Source organism: Suricata suricatta, chromosome 14 (genome assembly GCF_006229205.1).
Source record: "Suricata suricatta isolate VVHF042 chromosome 14, meerkat_22Aug2017_6uvM2_HiC, whole genome shotgun sequence".
NCBI classification, from domain to species: domain Eukaryota; kingdom Metazoa; phylum Chordata; class Mammalia; order Carnivora; family Herpestidae; genus Suricata; species Suricata suricatta.
In genome coordinates, this window is record NC_043713.1 from 70,431,487 (window position 1) to 70,443,457 (window position 11,971).

At 49.8% G+C, this 11,971-nt stretch overlaps 1 protein-coding gene, 1 long non-coding RNA gene and 1 gene segment (V, D, J or C); 2 read left to right on the top strand and 1 right to left on the bottom strand.

Annotated features, from left to right (window-relative positions):
* The window catches only part of LOC115277666, an 869,742-nt gene that overhangs the window by 695,315 nt on the left and 162,456 nt on the right, over positions 1-11,971 (top strand).
* Positions 1-11,971, top strand: part of LOC115277665 (immunoglobulin lambda-1 light chain-like) — a 653,789-nt gene that overhangs the window by 505,514 nt on the left and 136,304 nt on the right. The window lies entirely within an intron of this gene.
* LOC115277685 overlaps positions 1-11,971 on the bottom strand; it is a 20,183-nt gene that overhangs the window by 5,498 nt on the left and 2,714 nt on the right. Inside the window, exons 2-3 of one of the 3 annotated variants that reach the window (XR_003902475.1) lie at positions 11,289-11,366; positions 5,273-5,508 (exon numbers count right to left, since the gene is read on the bottom strand). This is a non-coding gene — a long non-coding RNA (uncharacterized LOC115277685). Of the gene's footprint in view, positions 1-5,272; positions 5,509-10,945; positions 11,150-11,288; positions 11,367-11,971 lie in introns of those variants that run through there. The other 2 variants (XR_003902476.1, XR_003902474.1) reach the window with 2 other exon arrangements.

Here is an 11,971-nt window from a genome sequence, read left to right on the forward strand (position 1 = left end):
AGAGGCATGAACATTCAGGTGCTTATTTTTATCCCACAGAAACAACTCTGAAGTCACATGGCATTCTCTAGGTAGTCAGCCATTGCATGAGATCTCACATCTTCTCACTTTCTGTCCCACCATCACCACCATGGAGGCTTTGCTGTTCACTCTTGTTGACAACAGAACTCGGGATGGCTGCTGCTGCTCCAGCGATCACACCCATGTTAAAGAGGAAAGGCACTCACTGCATATCAGAGATGTTTTACCATTCACAAGAACAAAAGTCCCCAGAAATGACCCCAGATGACTGACATCCATGTGCCACATCTGGCTCACAAGGACATTATTGGTCATGAGGGACCTGAGAATCGTAATGGTGTGATTTCTAAATGAATATAGAGACAAGATACAGGTAGAAGGCTTTGGAGACCATCTGCTGCATTACCCAATGTGTCCACTGTGCTGCTCCACACACAGGAAGGTAATTAAGTAAGACCTCTTTCTTGTTCACACTCATGTCACAGGAAAGAATGTGCCAACCCAAGTGAATCTAAATAAATGATGGTTGGATGAGTATTCTGTGTCTGTCTTTGGAGTAGTAGATGGCACCACACTGTTTTGTGCACCTGCAGCTAGTGCCTGAAAGAGGCCTACATGAGTCCTGTGTCATGTGGTGCCATGTCACACCCGTAGCCAACCACCACCCCAAAGATATGACCAATGATATCTCAGATGGCCCTGCTTTCTCCTCTTTTCCACAGGCTATTTCTATTTTCCCGGATAATTTGATCTTCTCCTGCATGGTCATGAGGCTGGCAGGGGTCCACAGAAAGGAACAGTAACTCCCCTGGTATCAGCAGTCCAGGGATCAGGGAAGCAGGACTGAGCACTGGGTTCTGCATCTCCAGCTGGACAAAGGACTTCTCTGCTCCTGAAGTAGCCAATGTGGAGAGGCCTCTAGGGGGCCACAGAGATCACCTGACAGAGCCACCTCCATGTGGGGAGGGTCTGGGCATCAGGTGTTCTAACAGGATGGAAAGTGAGTCACCGTGATCTGAGTCACCGTGATCTGAGATCAGAAGAAAACGAAGTAGGTTTCTACAGTATCAGCTTTGACAGTGATGTGAAATTCGAATTGAGTGTTTCTCACATTTGTCTTCTGTAGAATTTGCCTCTGTCTCTACCACAGGTCCAGTACTTCCTGCCTCTCCAGCCCCACCCCTACCTGCTACACTCAGCCAAAATTTCCACAGGCTGGATCTGTCCCTGGTACTGAGTACACCATGGGGATACTGAGTATGTCATGCATAACACGTCCCCGGAGTTTTCCTTCAGGACACAATCCTTCAGCACCTCCATGGTTCCCCAAACTCCAATTGCACTAGACAAGGGAGAAATTTTGTTCAGGTTCTGCGATTCCCCATCATAGACCTGGAATAGGACACAGCACTGACCTAAGTTCCTCCAGTCACCTAGAGAGGAAACATTCTGTGATAAGTTCAGAAAATGCCAACAGGCTCCAATTCTGTGCTCTGCTGTGTCCACACCCAACAAGAGGTCTGGCCAGGACAAGGAGAGAGATGCAGTGTGGACCCCAACTATGGAATTAGAGGGTGATTCAGAATCCACTGGGCTGAGGATACATCTGCAGGGGCTGCCCCTCCCATCTCTGTGTCCCACAGGCCTGGGCCCATTTGTCAAACCACAAGGCTCCTCAGCAGCAGCCCCTAAGCCCTGCCTCATTTGCATGAAGAGCATGTGTCTCCAGCAAGAAGATAAGTCAGGCTGGGGAGGAACTCTGCCCAGCCTCAGGACTCAGGGAGCAGAATCAAGGCACTTCCACCATGGCTTGGACCCTTCTCCTCCTTGGCCTCCTCGCTCACTGCACAGGTGCTGTGTCCAGGCTCACACATACCCCAGGCCCAGGGGATCTGGGACAAGCCTGGCCTGGCACAGATCTCAGCATGGGATTCTCAGTGGGGACAGGATGTTTAAGATCCTGCTGTAGGAAAAGGGGCTATCACCCCCCACTGTGCTCACTGATCTGTGTGAGCCCTGAAAGGGCTGCACCTCCCAGGGAAAAGAGGGAGCGCTGTTCTCATTTGTTCAAAGGTTCCATATACCATTCAGGCACATGCGCCCCAGGTACTAAGATGAAAGCAGAGTGGATATTTGGGCTTAGAGAATGTTAGGAGGTTAAACAAAGCAGGTGGGAGTGTTCAAGTGATGATACTCAGGCAGGAAATCCAAATCTCATCTTCTCTCTTGCAGGTTCTGTGGCCTCCTATGTGCTGACTCAGCCCCCGTCAGTGTCAGTGAACCTGGGACAGACGGCCAGGATCACATGTGGAGGAAACAACATTGGAGATAAATATGCTCAATGGTACCAACAGAAGTCAGGCCAGGTCCCTGTGCTGATTATCTATGAAGATAGCAACCGGCCCTCAGGGATCCCTGACCGATTCTCAGGCACGAACTCGGGGAACACGGCCACCTTGACCATCAGCCAGGCCCAGGCGGAGGACGAGGCTGACTATTACTGTCAAGTGTGGGATGGTAGTAGTAATGCCCACAGTGACATAGGCAGATGGGGAAGCAAGACACAAACCTCTTCCCCATCTCTGTCGTGTCATCTTCCGGCCCCCTGAATCCTGTGCACAAAACAATGAGTAGATGTGGCCCAGGTCCCCAGATCTGAGTTCCCCCCACTTCTCTCCCCTCCCAGTCTCCGGGAAGCTCTGCACAAGGAGGCTCAGGAGTGCATTTACAGCTGATAGTATGCTGCCCTGCTTCTCTGGGCCTGGGTGTGAACTGGGGACAGAGGATCTGGATGTAGAAAAGACAGAGGGAGATGTTCCTCCAGGGTCATTATCTCTGCACTCCACACGCCAGTCATGGGCAACTGCTCTCACAACCGTCAAGAATTAGAGCCCAAAATCTCCCAGCTCACCTGAGGTCCTGAAGCCCTGGTGTCATGTGTGGCGCCACCTCCACCTGAGTGCAGTGGATGGGTGCAGTAGACATGTGGGAGCACCCACACCCCTCATCAGGGCTCACACCCACCCACTATTGCCTGGAGCCTCTGACAGCTCACAGGGGTGCTCCTCACTGCCAGTGCCTCTTGGTTGAGAAAACTGCCTCCCCAGGTTTATGTCCCTTCTTAGAGAGCTTCAGTTGAATGATCTCCTGAGGCCTAGATGCCAAGGCTCTGCCCCACTTTCACATGTCCTGTAGGGTCCCCACCTTAGAGCTCCCTGCAGGAATGAGGCCTCATCTGATGTGTCTCTCACTCTGTGTGGGTCGCTTCTCATTCTCCTAGTCTGACACCCTTCTCCTTCCAGATTTCCTATACATACATTTCTCCATCTCAGAGTCTGCTTCCCAGAACCAAATCCAGGATGGCCAGCATCTCAGACAGGGCCTCTTGGGCCTGAAAAGACCACTGTGTACACACAGAGCTAGAGTTTCTCCTCCCGATCACCAAAGTGCCTGTCCAATCCTCACAAATATGTTCATCCTTTAAGAGGATACAGAATACATTTCTCTCTGCTGGGATATTTATTTTTGTCCCAGATAATTAGATACAATTTCAATATTGAGATATAAAGTTAACTATTGTTAACACATCTGATGTTGGATGATAATGGGATGAGACAGTAGAACAACACTGAAACTGAGAAGCAGTTTATAACCAAAAACGCCTCACAGCATTAGGAAGACACAATTGTTATTTCTATGCTGTTCATTTCTGTGACCACTCTATGTTCAGAGGGGTGTCTATAATTACCTTTCACTACTCATCTCATATCCCCTTCCCACAGCAAATACCTGAGCTACTCACTATCCCTGCCAGTTGGTAGAATGAGACCTTCATTCTGGAAAGTTAGTCCATTATCAGACCTGCTGAATTGGATTGTGGAGCATTTATGACTGTAATATAGACCCTGGGTGTATTAGGGGATCCTCTGAACCCATACACACCCCTTTATGCCCCAATTGTGCACTAGAAATGCTCCCCCATGAAGGTCACCATGAATGACTCAAAGCCGTGACCCCCCCCAACTTTTCCTGATGATTCCCCCTCGGGAGGAGCCAAAAGCAGACTGAGTATGTTCTCTGCCTCTAGAGCTGTGCAGACCATGATCCCCGGGGTCTCACCCATCCACAGCACACACTCCATGTGGCTGGTGAAATAGTCTAATGTTTAATTTTTTCCACATCACTACAGTATCTAGACACTGAATCAAGCTCACTTGACCAGAGCCAGACAGTTAAGCCCATGTCCTAGTAGGATTAAAGCAGAGGAAGTGAGAGTTTCCACAGTGAACAAGACTCCCAACTTGTGACACTCAGTAAGCATACAATCCCCAGGGGGGCAGTCTCCACAAGATGCAGATGCAGCTGCAGCAGGTCAGGGTGGGGCCTGGGCATCTGCATGTGGAATAGCTCCCAGGTGAGCCTGTGGTGCTCCTAGTCCCAGGACCACACTCTGTGTGGCCTCACTCCTGCTCCCCTGCTGCTCCCACGCAGGTGAGAGGCCCGCAGGGAGGCACAGTGTGTCGCACAGGTGCCCTGCCCTCTGCCACCCAGGCTCCATGGGGTCAGGGCCCTGCATTTAGCTGTGTCCACACTGTTCCCTCCCCTCAGGTTTGGGCAGGGCCAGTCACTTCTACTCCAGCCTTATTTTCTTCCTCCAGGCCCCTATCCTCTCCTTTCTCACAAAGTTCATTCCTCCCCTGATCTGAGGCTGCCTCCATCCCTGTCAGTGGCCCTGGGGAGGCCCAGGATCCCCTGCTCTGGAAACAAGCTCATGGGTGAACATGCATCTTGGTACCAGCAGAAGGCAAGCCCGATACCAAGCTAGTTGTGCATACAGAATTGGGCAACCATCTGGGGTTCCAATCTGAGAATGGAACTTAAGAACTTAGCCTCCCAGAGCATGGCCTGGGCTGAGGGCCAGGACAAGACTGACCATTGCTGTAATACCTAATGTGGCAGTGGGTGTGCCTGTGACTCAGGTGACAGGTAAAGATGGGCAGTGGGATACAAACCCTCCAGTCATGGCCTGGCTCTCATTCTCCCCACCTCTCTGAGCAGCTGCTGGTCAGGCCTTAGGATCAGGTGTCCTCCCTGGTCCTGGCCCAACCTTCCAGGGTGGAAGAATCCAGCAGTTTCTCCATCCTCTGGTCTGTATTTATTCTAGTGAACATGGGCAAGGTGGAGACGGCCATTCTCACTATTGGGACTGGAGTCGGGTATATAGGAGATAGTAAAGATTTAGCATGTCATTATACAATTATACATCACATGGGCCAGTTGTAATCAGGTGTCACTGAGGAGGGGAGACAGCTGTCTCAACAGCACAGTCCTGCAGGAATTCCTCTTCTCCTTGGTACCAGACACCCTGGATGGGCCCCAGAGGCTGTGTCTCCTCTGGTTCCTGGATGAGGGGTCCTGCATCCTAAGGTCTGCCAGACACGTCATAAAGCGGGAAACAGGTCTCTGCTGCCCCAGGCTTTTCATACCCTTCAAAAGCAGAACTAAAAATCATTTTCTCTTCACAAAGGCATGGCATGTATGATTGGAATATATCACCTAAATTTTGACCCGATGAACCAGAAGGCTGATGTCTGGTTTGAATCTCATGATGGAAATAGTATTTCCAGGAATTTTTCATGTTGGGATCACAAAAGCTTCTCTCTAGAGCATTATAATCTGGATATTCTCACCAAGCCTTTCTTACCAACATGACAGTGAATGGACTGGCAAGTTCCATCCTTCAGATCATCCCATAGCCAAGATCAGCAACACACCCCTGCCAGACACACTGCCTGCCAGAACTGAGAGGAAGAAGCTGTTTCTTTTAGAACCAGGAACATTCTTGCTGAGGGTGTCCCACATCCCCTCTCAGCCCTGCATCTTTCCTCATCTGCTGCAGGTGACTGTTGCTTCCTTGCACCTACCAGCATCTTCTCATCTCTCCTGTCAAGGAATGGGGACCTGCATTCATCTCTCTGCCTCCCTTCCCGCTCAAGTGCACCCCTCACTTATGTTCCTGCTCATCACAGCCAATCTGTGAGGTGTTGGGAAAGCAATGACAGGTTACCAATGTGGAACCCCAGACAGGAAACCAGAACCAGAGGCACGTTTATCACCCTAGTCTGCCTGTGGCTTTAGATTGTTTGGAGGGGTGGGGAGGGATAATATCCACTGCCTTGAAAGGCCTCAGCCCCCACACGGAAGTCCTATGCTAACCTGTTCCTGTCAGGTTCTTCACCCTGGAGGCCCCTCAATGTGCCTACCACTGGCAAGAGAACTTGACTTACTACCTGGAAATGGCCTCTTATCACACCTGATAATACCCTCTGTACCCAGAATGTTCATCACAGGAGAAACTCTACCCTGACCCTGAACTCAGGTGGAATCCTGCATGCCTCTGGCTTGTCCTGTTCTTTTAGATCCTCTAACCACCCTGCGTGCCCCTCCTCCATTGCACCCACTGGCTTTTTCTGCACTCATCTCACCTCTTGATACTTTTCCCATCCTTTGCAGCTCCAGAGTCCCTGTTCAATACAGTCTGTGTCCAAATCATGCAGAATTCCCATGATGGACTGTGTGCTGGACCAATATGGGTCTTAATAAGTATCTGTTGGGTGGATGTTGTCCTGTTTCTGTTCTTAAGGCATTAGTACCCGATCACCCACACACACTCACACACATCAGTTCTGCACCCACAGTTACAGTAATAAGACACATCCACGGAGTCCCGTGACTCCATTCCCAAACTGCAATACCACCTGCATCACCTCCCACCACCCCAGAGACAGGTGCCAGGACCTCAGTGAAAACAGTGCTCCCCTCTTCCAAATGAGCCTGTGCATGTTTTCATGCATAATATAGGCCTCCCGTGAGAGATCATGAGACAGCTGGGAGCCATGCAGAGAAAAGTCATTCCTCATTGTGACAGCAGTCCATGGATCAGGAATTGGGACCTGAGGTGTCCGTTATGAATCTACCCTTCACAGGGAGGCCCTCACACCTCCAACCACCAATGTGCAGTGGCCACCAGTGGACAGGAGGGATCACCTGACAAAGCAACCTGCAGAGGGGGAGGATCTGAGCATCAGGGCTCCTGACAGGCAAGGGGGGATGATTAGTAACCAGGACTTGAGATGTTCAGGTCACTTGTCATTTGCCTACAATGTCATCCTTCACTCTCAGGTATAAATTTCAGGGTATGTGTGTCACGGAACCTGCAAATGGAGACATTGTCTATTTCTCTAATAAGTGTCCAGTCACTTTGTCTCCAACAGCAAGAACCTAGCCCACCCTAATGAGACTAATGTCCTGTCACTGTCTACAAATACCTGTCCTTCCTGTTATTATCCATTCCCCTTTTGTCCCCCCAGCCCCTGTAACTGACAGCCCTTAACAGACACAGCTGCTCCTCCTTCCTGGAAGAGCCTCCCTCTTGCTCCCTCCACTAAACTCCCTCAACGAAAGGAGAGGGGACTGAAAAATTCTCTTCTTCCCTTTCCCATTGCCTTCAACACAGTGATTTTCTCAATAAACTACTTTCAATTAAACAAATAAACTAAGATACTTATTACATATTTTCCCTAGGCACTGAATACACCTTAATTATGACAAGCATTCCCTTGAAGAGTTACAAACCTTGAAGCTCCTTCTCATTCACTTATACAGCAACATTTTTTTTCATCTGACCTCTCCCTACTCTTGACTACAAAATGAAGCACAGCAACTATGACCTGCCACAGAAGCTCATGACCAAGAACTGATATTGCAGAACCATAATGCCATTGGAAAATCCATGGCCCTTGAGAGAGGAGGAATTTTTTTTATCTGTGGACCATGAACTGTGACCTTGCGTAGGACCTGCATCTGTGTGAGCACCATTATATTTCTCAGAGAGGGTGTTCAGGAACTAAAGGCAAACTCCACCTCTGAGTTCTCAATGGTCAGCCCAGCCCAGGACTGACACCAGAACACCACCTGGGCTGCAAATGTCAGGCCCAGACTATGAATCCAGAGGGTGAGGCAGAATCCCCTGAAATGAGGGTGGGCTGTGCAGGCCGCCCCCTCCTCTCTGAGTGCCTTGGTGCTGAGCTCTTCTCTTTACCACAAAGATCCTCAGTAGCAGTCGCTGAGGTGGGTGATGTCAAACCTCCATGTCTCCCCCAGAAGGATACAAGGTCAGGATAGAAAACACCCAGCCTTGGGCCTCGGGAGCAGAATCGGGGTACCTCCACCATGATCTGGATCTGCTTCCTCCTCAGCTACCTTTGTCACTGCATAGGTGCTGCACCCAAGGTCACAACAACCTCAACACAGGGTCATGGGAAGAGCCTGGCCCAGACTCTGAGCTCAGCATGTGAGTCAGGAATCTCATGACCCTGCTACAGGATGAGGGGCTGAAGGGTAACACCCCCCCACACACTGCACTTTTTTGGTTCTGTGTGAGACCAGATTGCCTACCTCTACCTAAGGAAAGGCCTATTTTTATTTGTTCAAAGGCCCCATGGACTAGTCAGACCCATGGAATTCTGGGAATGAAATTGATGAGAGAAGGCAATCCTGGGGTTTGCAGGGAGTCCCTGGAGCACAGGTCAGGCAGGGGTGTATGTGTCCTACATATTGAACCATATCTGGAAGCTCACCTCTCCTTTTCTATCTTGAAGGTTCCATGGACTCCTACCAGCTAACTAAACCCCCTCATTGCCAGAGACACAGAAAGAGATGGCCAGAATCACATGTGAGGGGGAACAAACACCATGGGAAGTATACATTTCTCTGGTACGAGAAGAAGCCAGGCTACATGCCCCTGCAGACCATCTATCATGACAGCAACCTGTCCTCAGGGATCCGTGACCGATTTCAGGCTCCTGCTCAGAGAATATGGCCATCCTGACCATAAGTGAGGCCCAGCCCCAGGACAAAGCTCACCACCACTCTGCCACATACCATGGCAGTGGGAGCAGTTTTCAGGGACTCACAGTGACACACACAGGTGATGGAGTCCCAAACCTGCTCCCTCAGCCTGGCTCACACAGCTCCCCCTGGTCACACCCAGTGAGACAGAGCCTTCCACACAGAAACTAACCCTGCCATTTCTTCCCCAGTGATGGAGCTAGTTCTCAGTCCTGTATGGGCTGTGTCTTCTCCATGGCAACCTGAACAGCCATGTTGATCGGCAGGTGTCAGTTCTCAACCCAGGATTCAGGTGACCCGGAATCCTCTTCTTCTCACACACCCGGTCCATTAGTGCTCAGGAGAAAACCACTGGGCAGAGTCTCAGTAATGTCTCAGGCAGTGAGGTGAGTCTGTGCAAGGTTCCATATGTGTACATGAGGGGTGTGAGGCAGGTCTTTCATGGAAGGAGCAGCCTGAGATGGTCACTTCTGTGACATACCAGCATAGGACTCGTGGGCCTTCTCAAGGGGGCTGTAATTAAACCAGTCTTAATCAGTAAACTTATTAATTAAACTAGCTGTTTACCAGATGAGAATGTTTGCTCAGAGGAGCAATCCAACACCTCCTAATGCATTCTCCAGTGACCTGAGAGATTATGTACATCCTTATCCTTCTGCACAAGGAGATCTAGATCTAATAGTCAACCTGACACATGTCGTCTCATTCCTCAGGTCCAATAAACATTCCTTAAGGGACAAAATGAAAATGAAGAAGTTTATGAAATTCCAGAGGGAAGACGCAGAGCTCCATGAGCAGGGACTGGGGATGTAGTTTCTGGGGACCAGACCTATAGGACCTCCTCCCTATGTGAAGGAATGACCATGTGGGGGTCACCCCAAACGTGTGGAGGTATAGGCTTCAGATGAGGGGACAGGACATCCAGAGAACTGATGCCCATGCAGGACTAAGTGCCAGGGAGAGATAAAGTCCCTAGATCAGCATCTCTACCACCATGCCCACACCCCTCCTTCCCTCTGTCTGGGCAGCCCCTTCTCTCTCCCAGATCTTTCCTGCCCCTCAATTCCATGTTCTCTCCTTTCTCTGCCCACCCTGCACCATGGCTCTTCCACTTCATACCCCAGGACACTGCCTCATTCCCATGCCCAGGCCCTGCAGAGGAGGCCAGGCCAGGGACACTGTCAGAAACTTCAGTATCCAATTGTGTAGAACATTCCTGCAGAACCTGGCTTATCTCTGTGACCTTCATTTCACCAATAGTAACAGCCTCGGTGACCTTGACGCACCCTCTGAACTTAGCTGAGAGAGTAAACCCTAGAGACGTGGGCCAGAAAAAGAACTCTGTGATAGACATTGAGCTCTTGTAGGAGACTCTTCTCAGAATAAAAGATTTGTTGCCCCCTAGGCAGAGCTGGATCTGTCTGTAATGACACTAGGCAGAATAGAGAGGGTCAGAGGCATAAATAAATGTGAGCCAAAGATGATGTCACAAGGCAGAGCTTTGGAAGCACCTTCTTGGAGGCCCTAAAATAGTGACAGGCACCTGGAGAGTCGTTTATGGCACTGATTGTGGGAACATGAGGTAGGAACCCTACTTTCTGTTTCTCTGATTCTGTCCTGACTCTGTCAAAACCTCCAGCAGCATTGTTAGAGGGCCAATGAGGGATAGTCTGCTTTCCACCAAATCAGGCTCTGCCCTTGAAGGGTAAGAGGGTCTGGGGAGCGCAATCCTGTTTTGGGGTCTCAAGAAGCACAGCATCTTGGTCATGGCCTGCACCACTCTCCTGCTCCTTCTTACTCTCTGCACACCTGCTTCTGTAGGTTGTGCAGGCATTTCGTTAGTTACTGCACCCACATTGTCATTGGTGATAAACACCACACACACACACACACACACACACACACACACACACACACACATCTACATACACACATAGAAGATACACACAAGTATATATGGACACAAATGTTCATCAGTATATTCTAAACAAAAATGAAGATAAGATGCAGGTAGAAGGGGTGGAAGACTCTGCTGTGTCACAAGAGCAAGTGTGACCACTCTGCTGCTCCAGCCACAGGAAGGGAACTCTGAGAAGGATCTGTGTCTTGTTCACAATCATTTTCCCAAGATGAATGTGCCAGACCAAAATGGGTCTCAGTAAATGTTTTTTTGGTGAGTGTTCTCTTGCGTGTCTTTGGAGCAGTAGTCACCACTGCCCTATTTGGATGCACCAGCAGCCAGCACCAGTAAGGGGCTGTCGCTGGGTCCTGTGTCCCTACTGCCAAGCCCAAGAACCACACCCATGACCACCCATGTGCCCATAGATACAAACAGTGATACCTCAGATGGGCCTTACCTTCTCTTCCTCAGATGAGCCTGTTCTATTTCATAAATAATCTGATCTCCTCCTGCCTGGTCTTAGGCGGCAGGGACCCTGTAGGGAAGAGCAATTCTTGCCTGAAGCCAGCAGTCAAGGGATCAAGTACCAGGTTCTGAGCTGTGGGCTCTTCATCACCTGGACAAAGGAGTTCCCTGAGCCTCCCATAGTCAGTGTGCAGTGGCCACCTGGGGCAAGAGAGACCACCAGACAAAGCACCTGGGGTGACTGGAGGTATAACATGCAGGAAGAGTTAGCTATCAAGACTTGAGACATGGGGGGAAAGGTGTAGGTTCTACTGAATCACCTTGGACTTTGATGTAAAATTCTGTCTTGGTGTGTTTCAGAAATATTTCTTGTAGACTTGCCTTGTCTCTAACACAGGTCACTACTTCATGCCTCTCCACTCATCACATTTCTGTTAAACTTGGTCACTGCCACACCTTGCTCAAACACTAGACCTATCCTTGACATTGAGTGAACCTTGTGCATACTGAGGCTATGACCTGCCCCAGAAACCCCACCCATGCAACAGCACTCTTGGGGCCCAGTAGACAAAAATAACCCTCAAACAATATTTGGCCTCCTGGGCCGCACATGTGGCTTCTGTTCATCCTATGATTTTCTCATTGCTTTGTTTTATTTTTTTCTTATTATTTTTT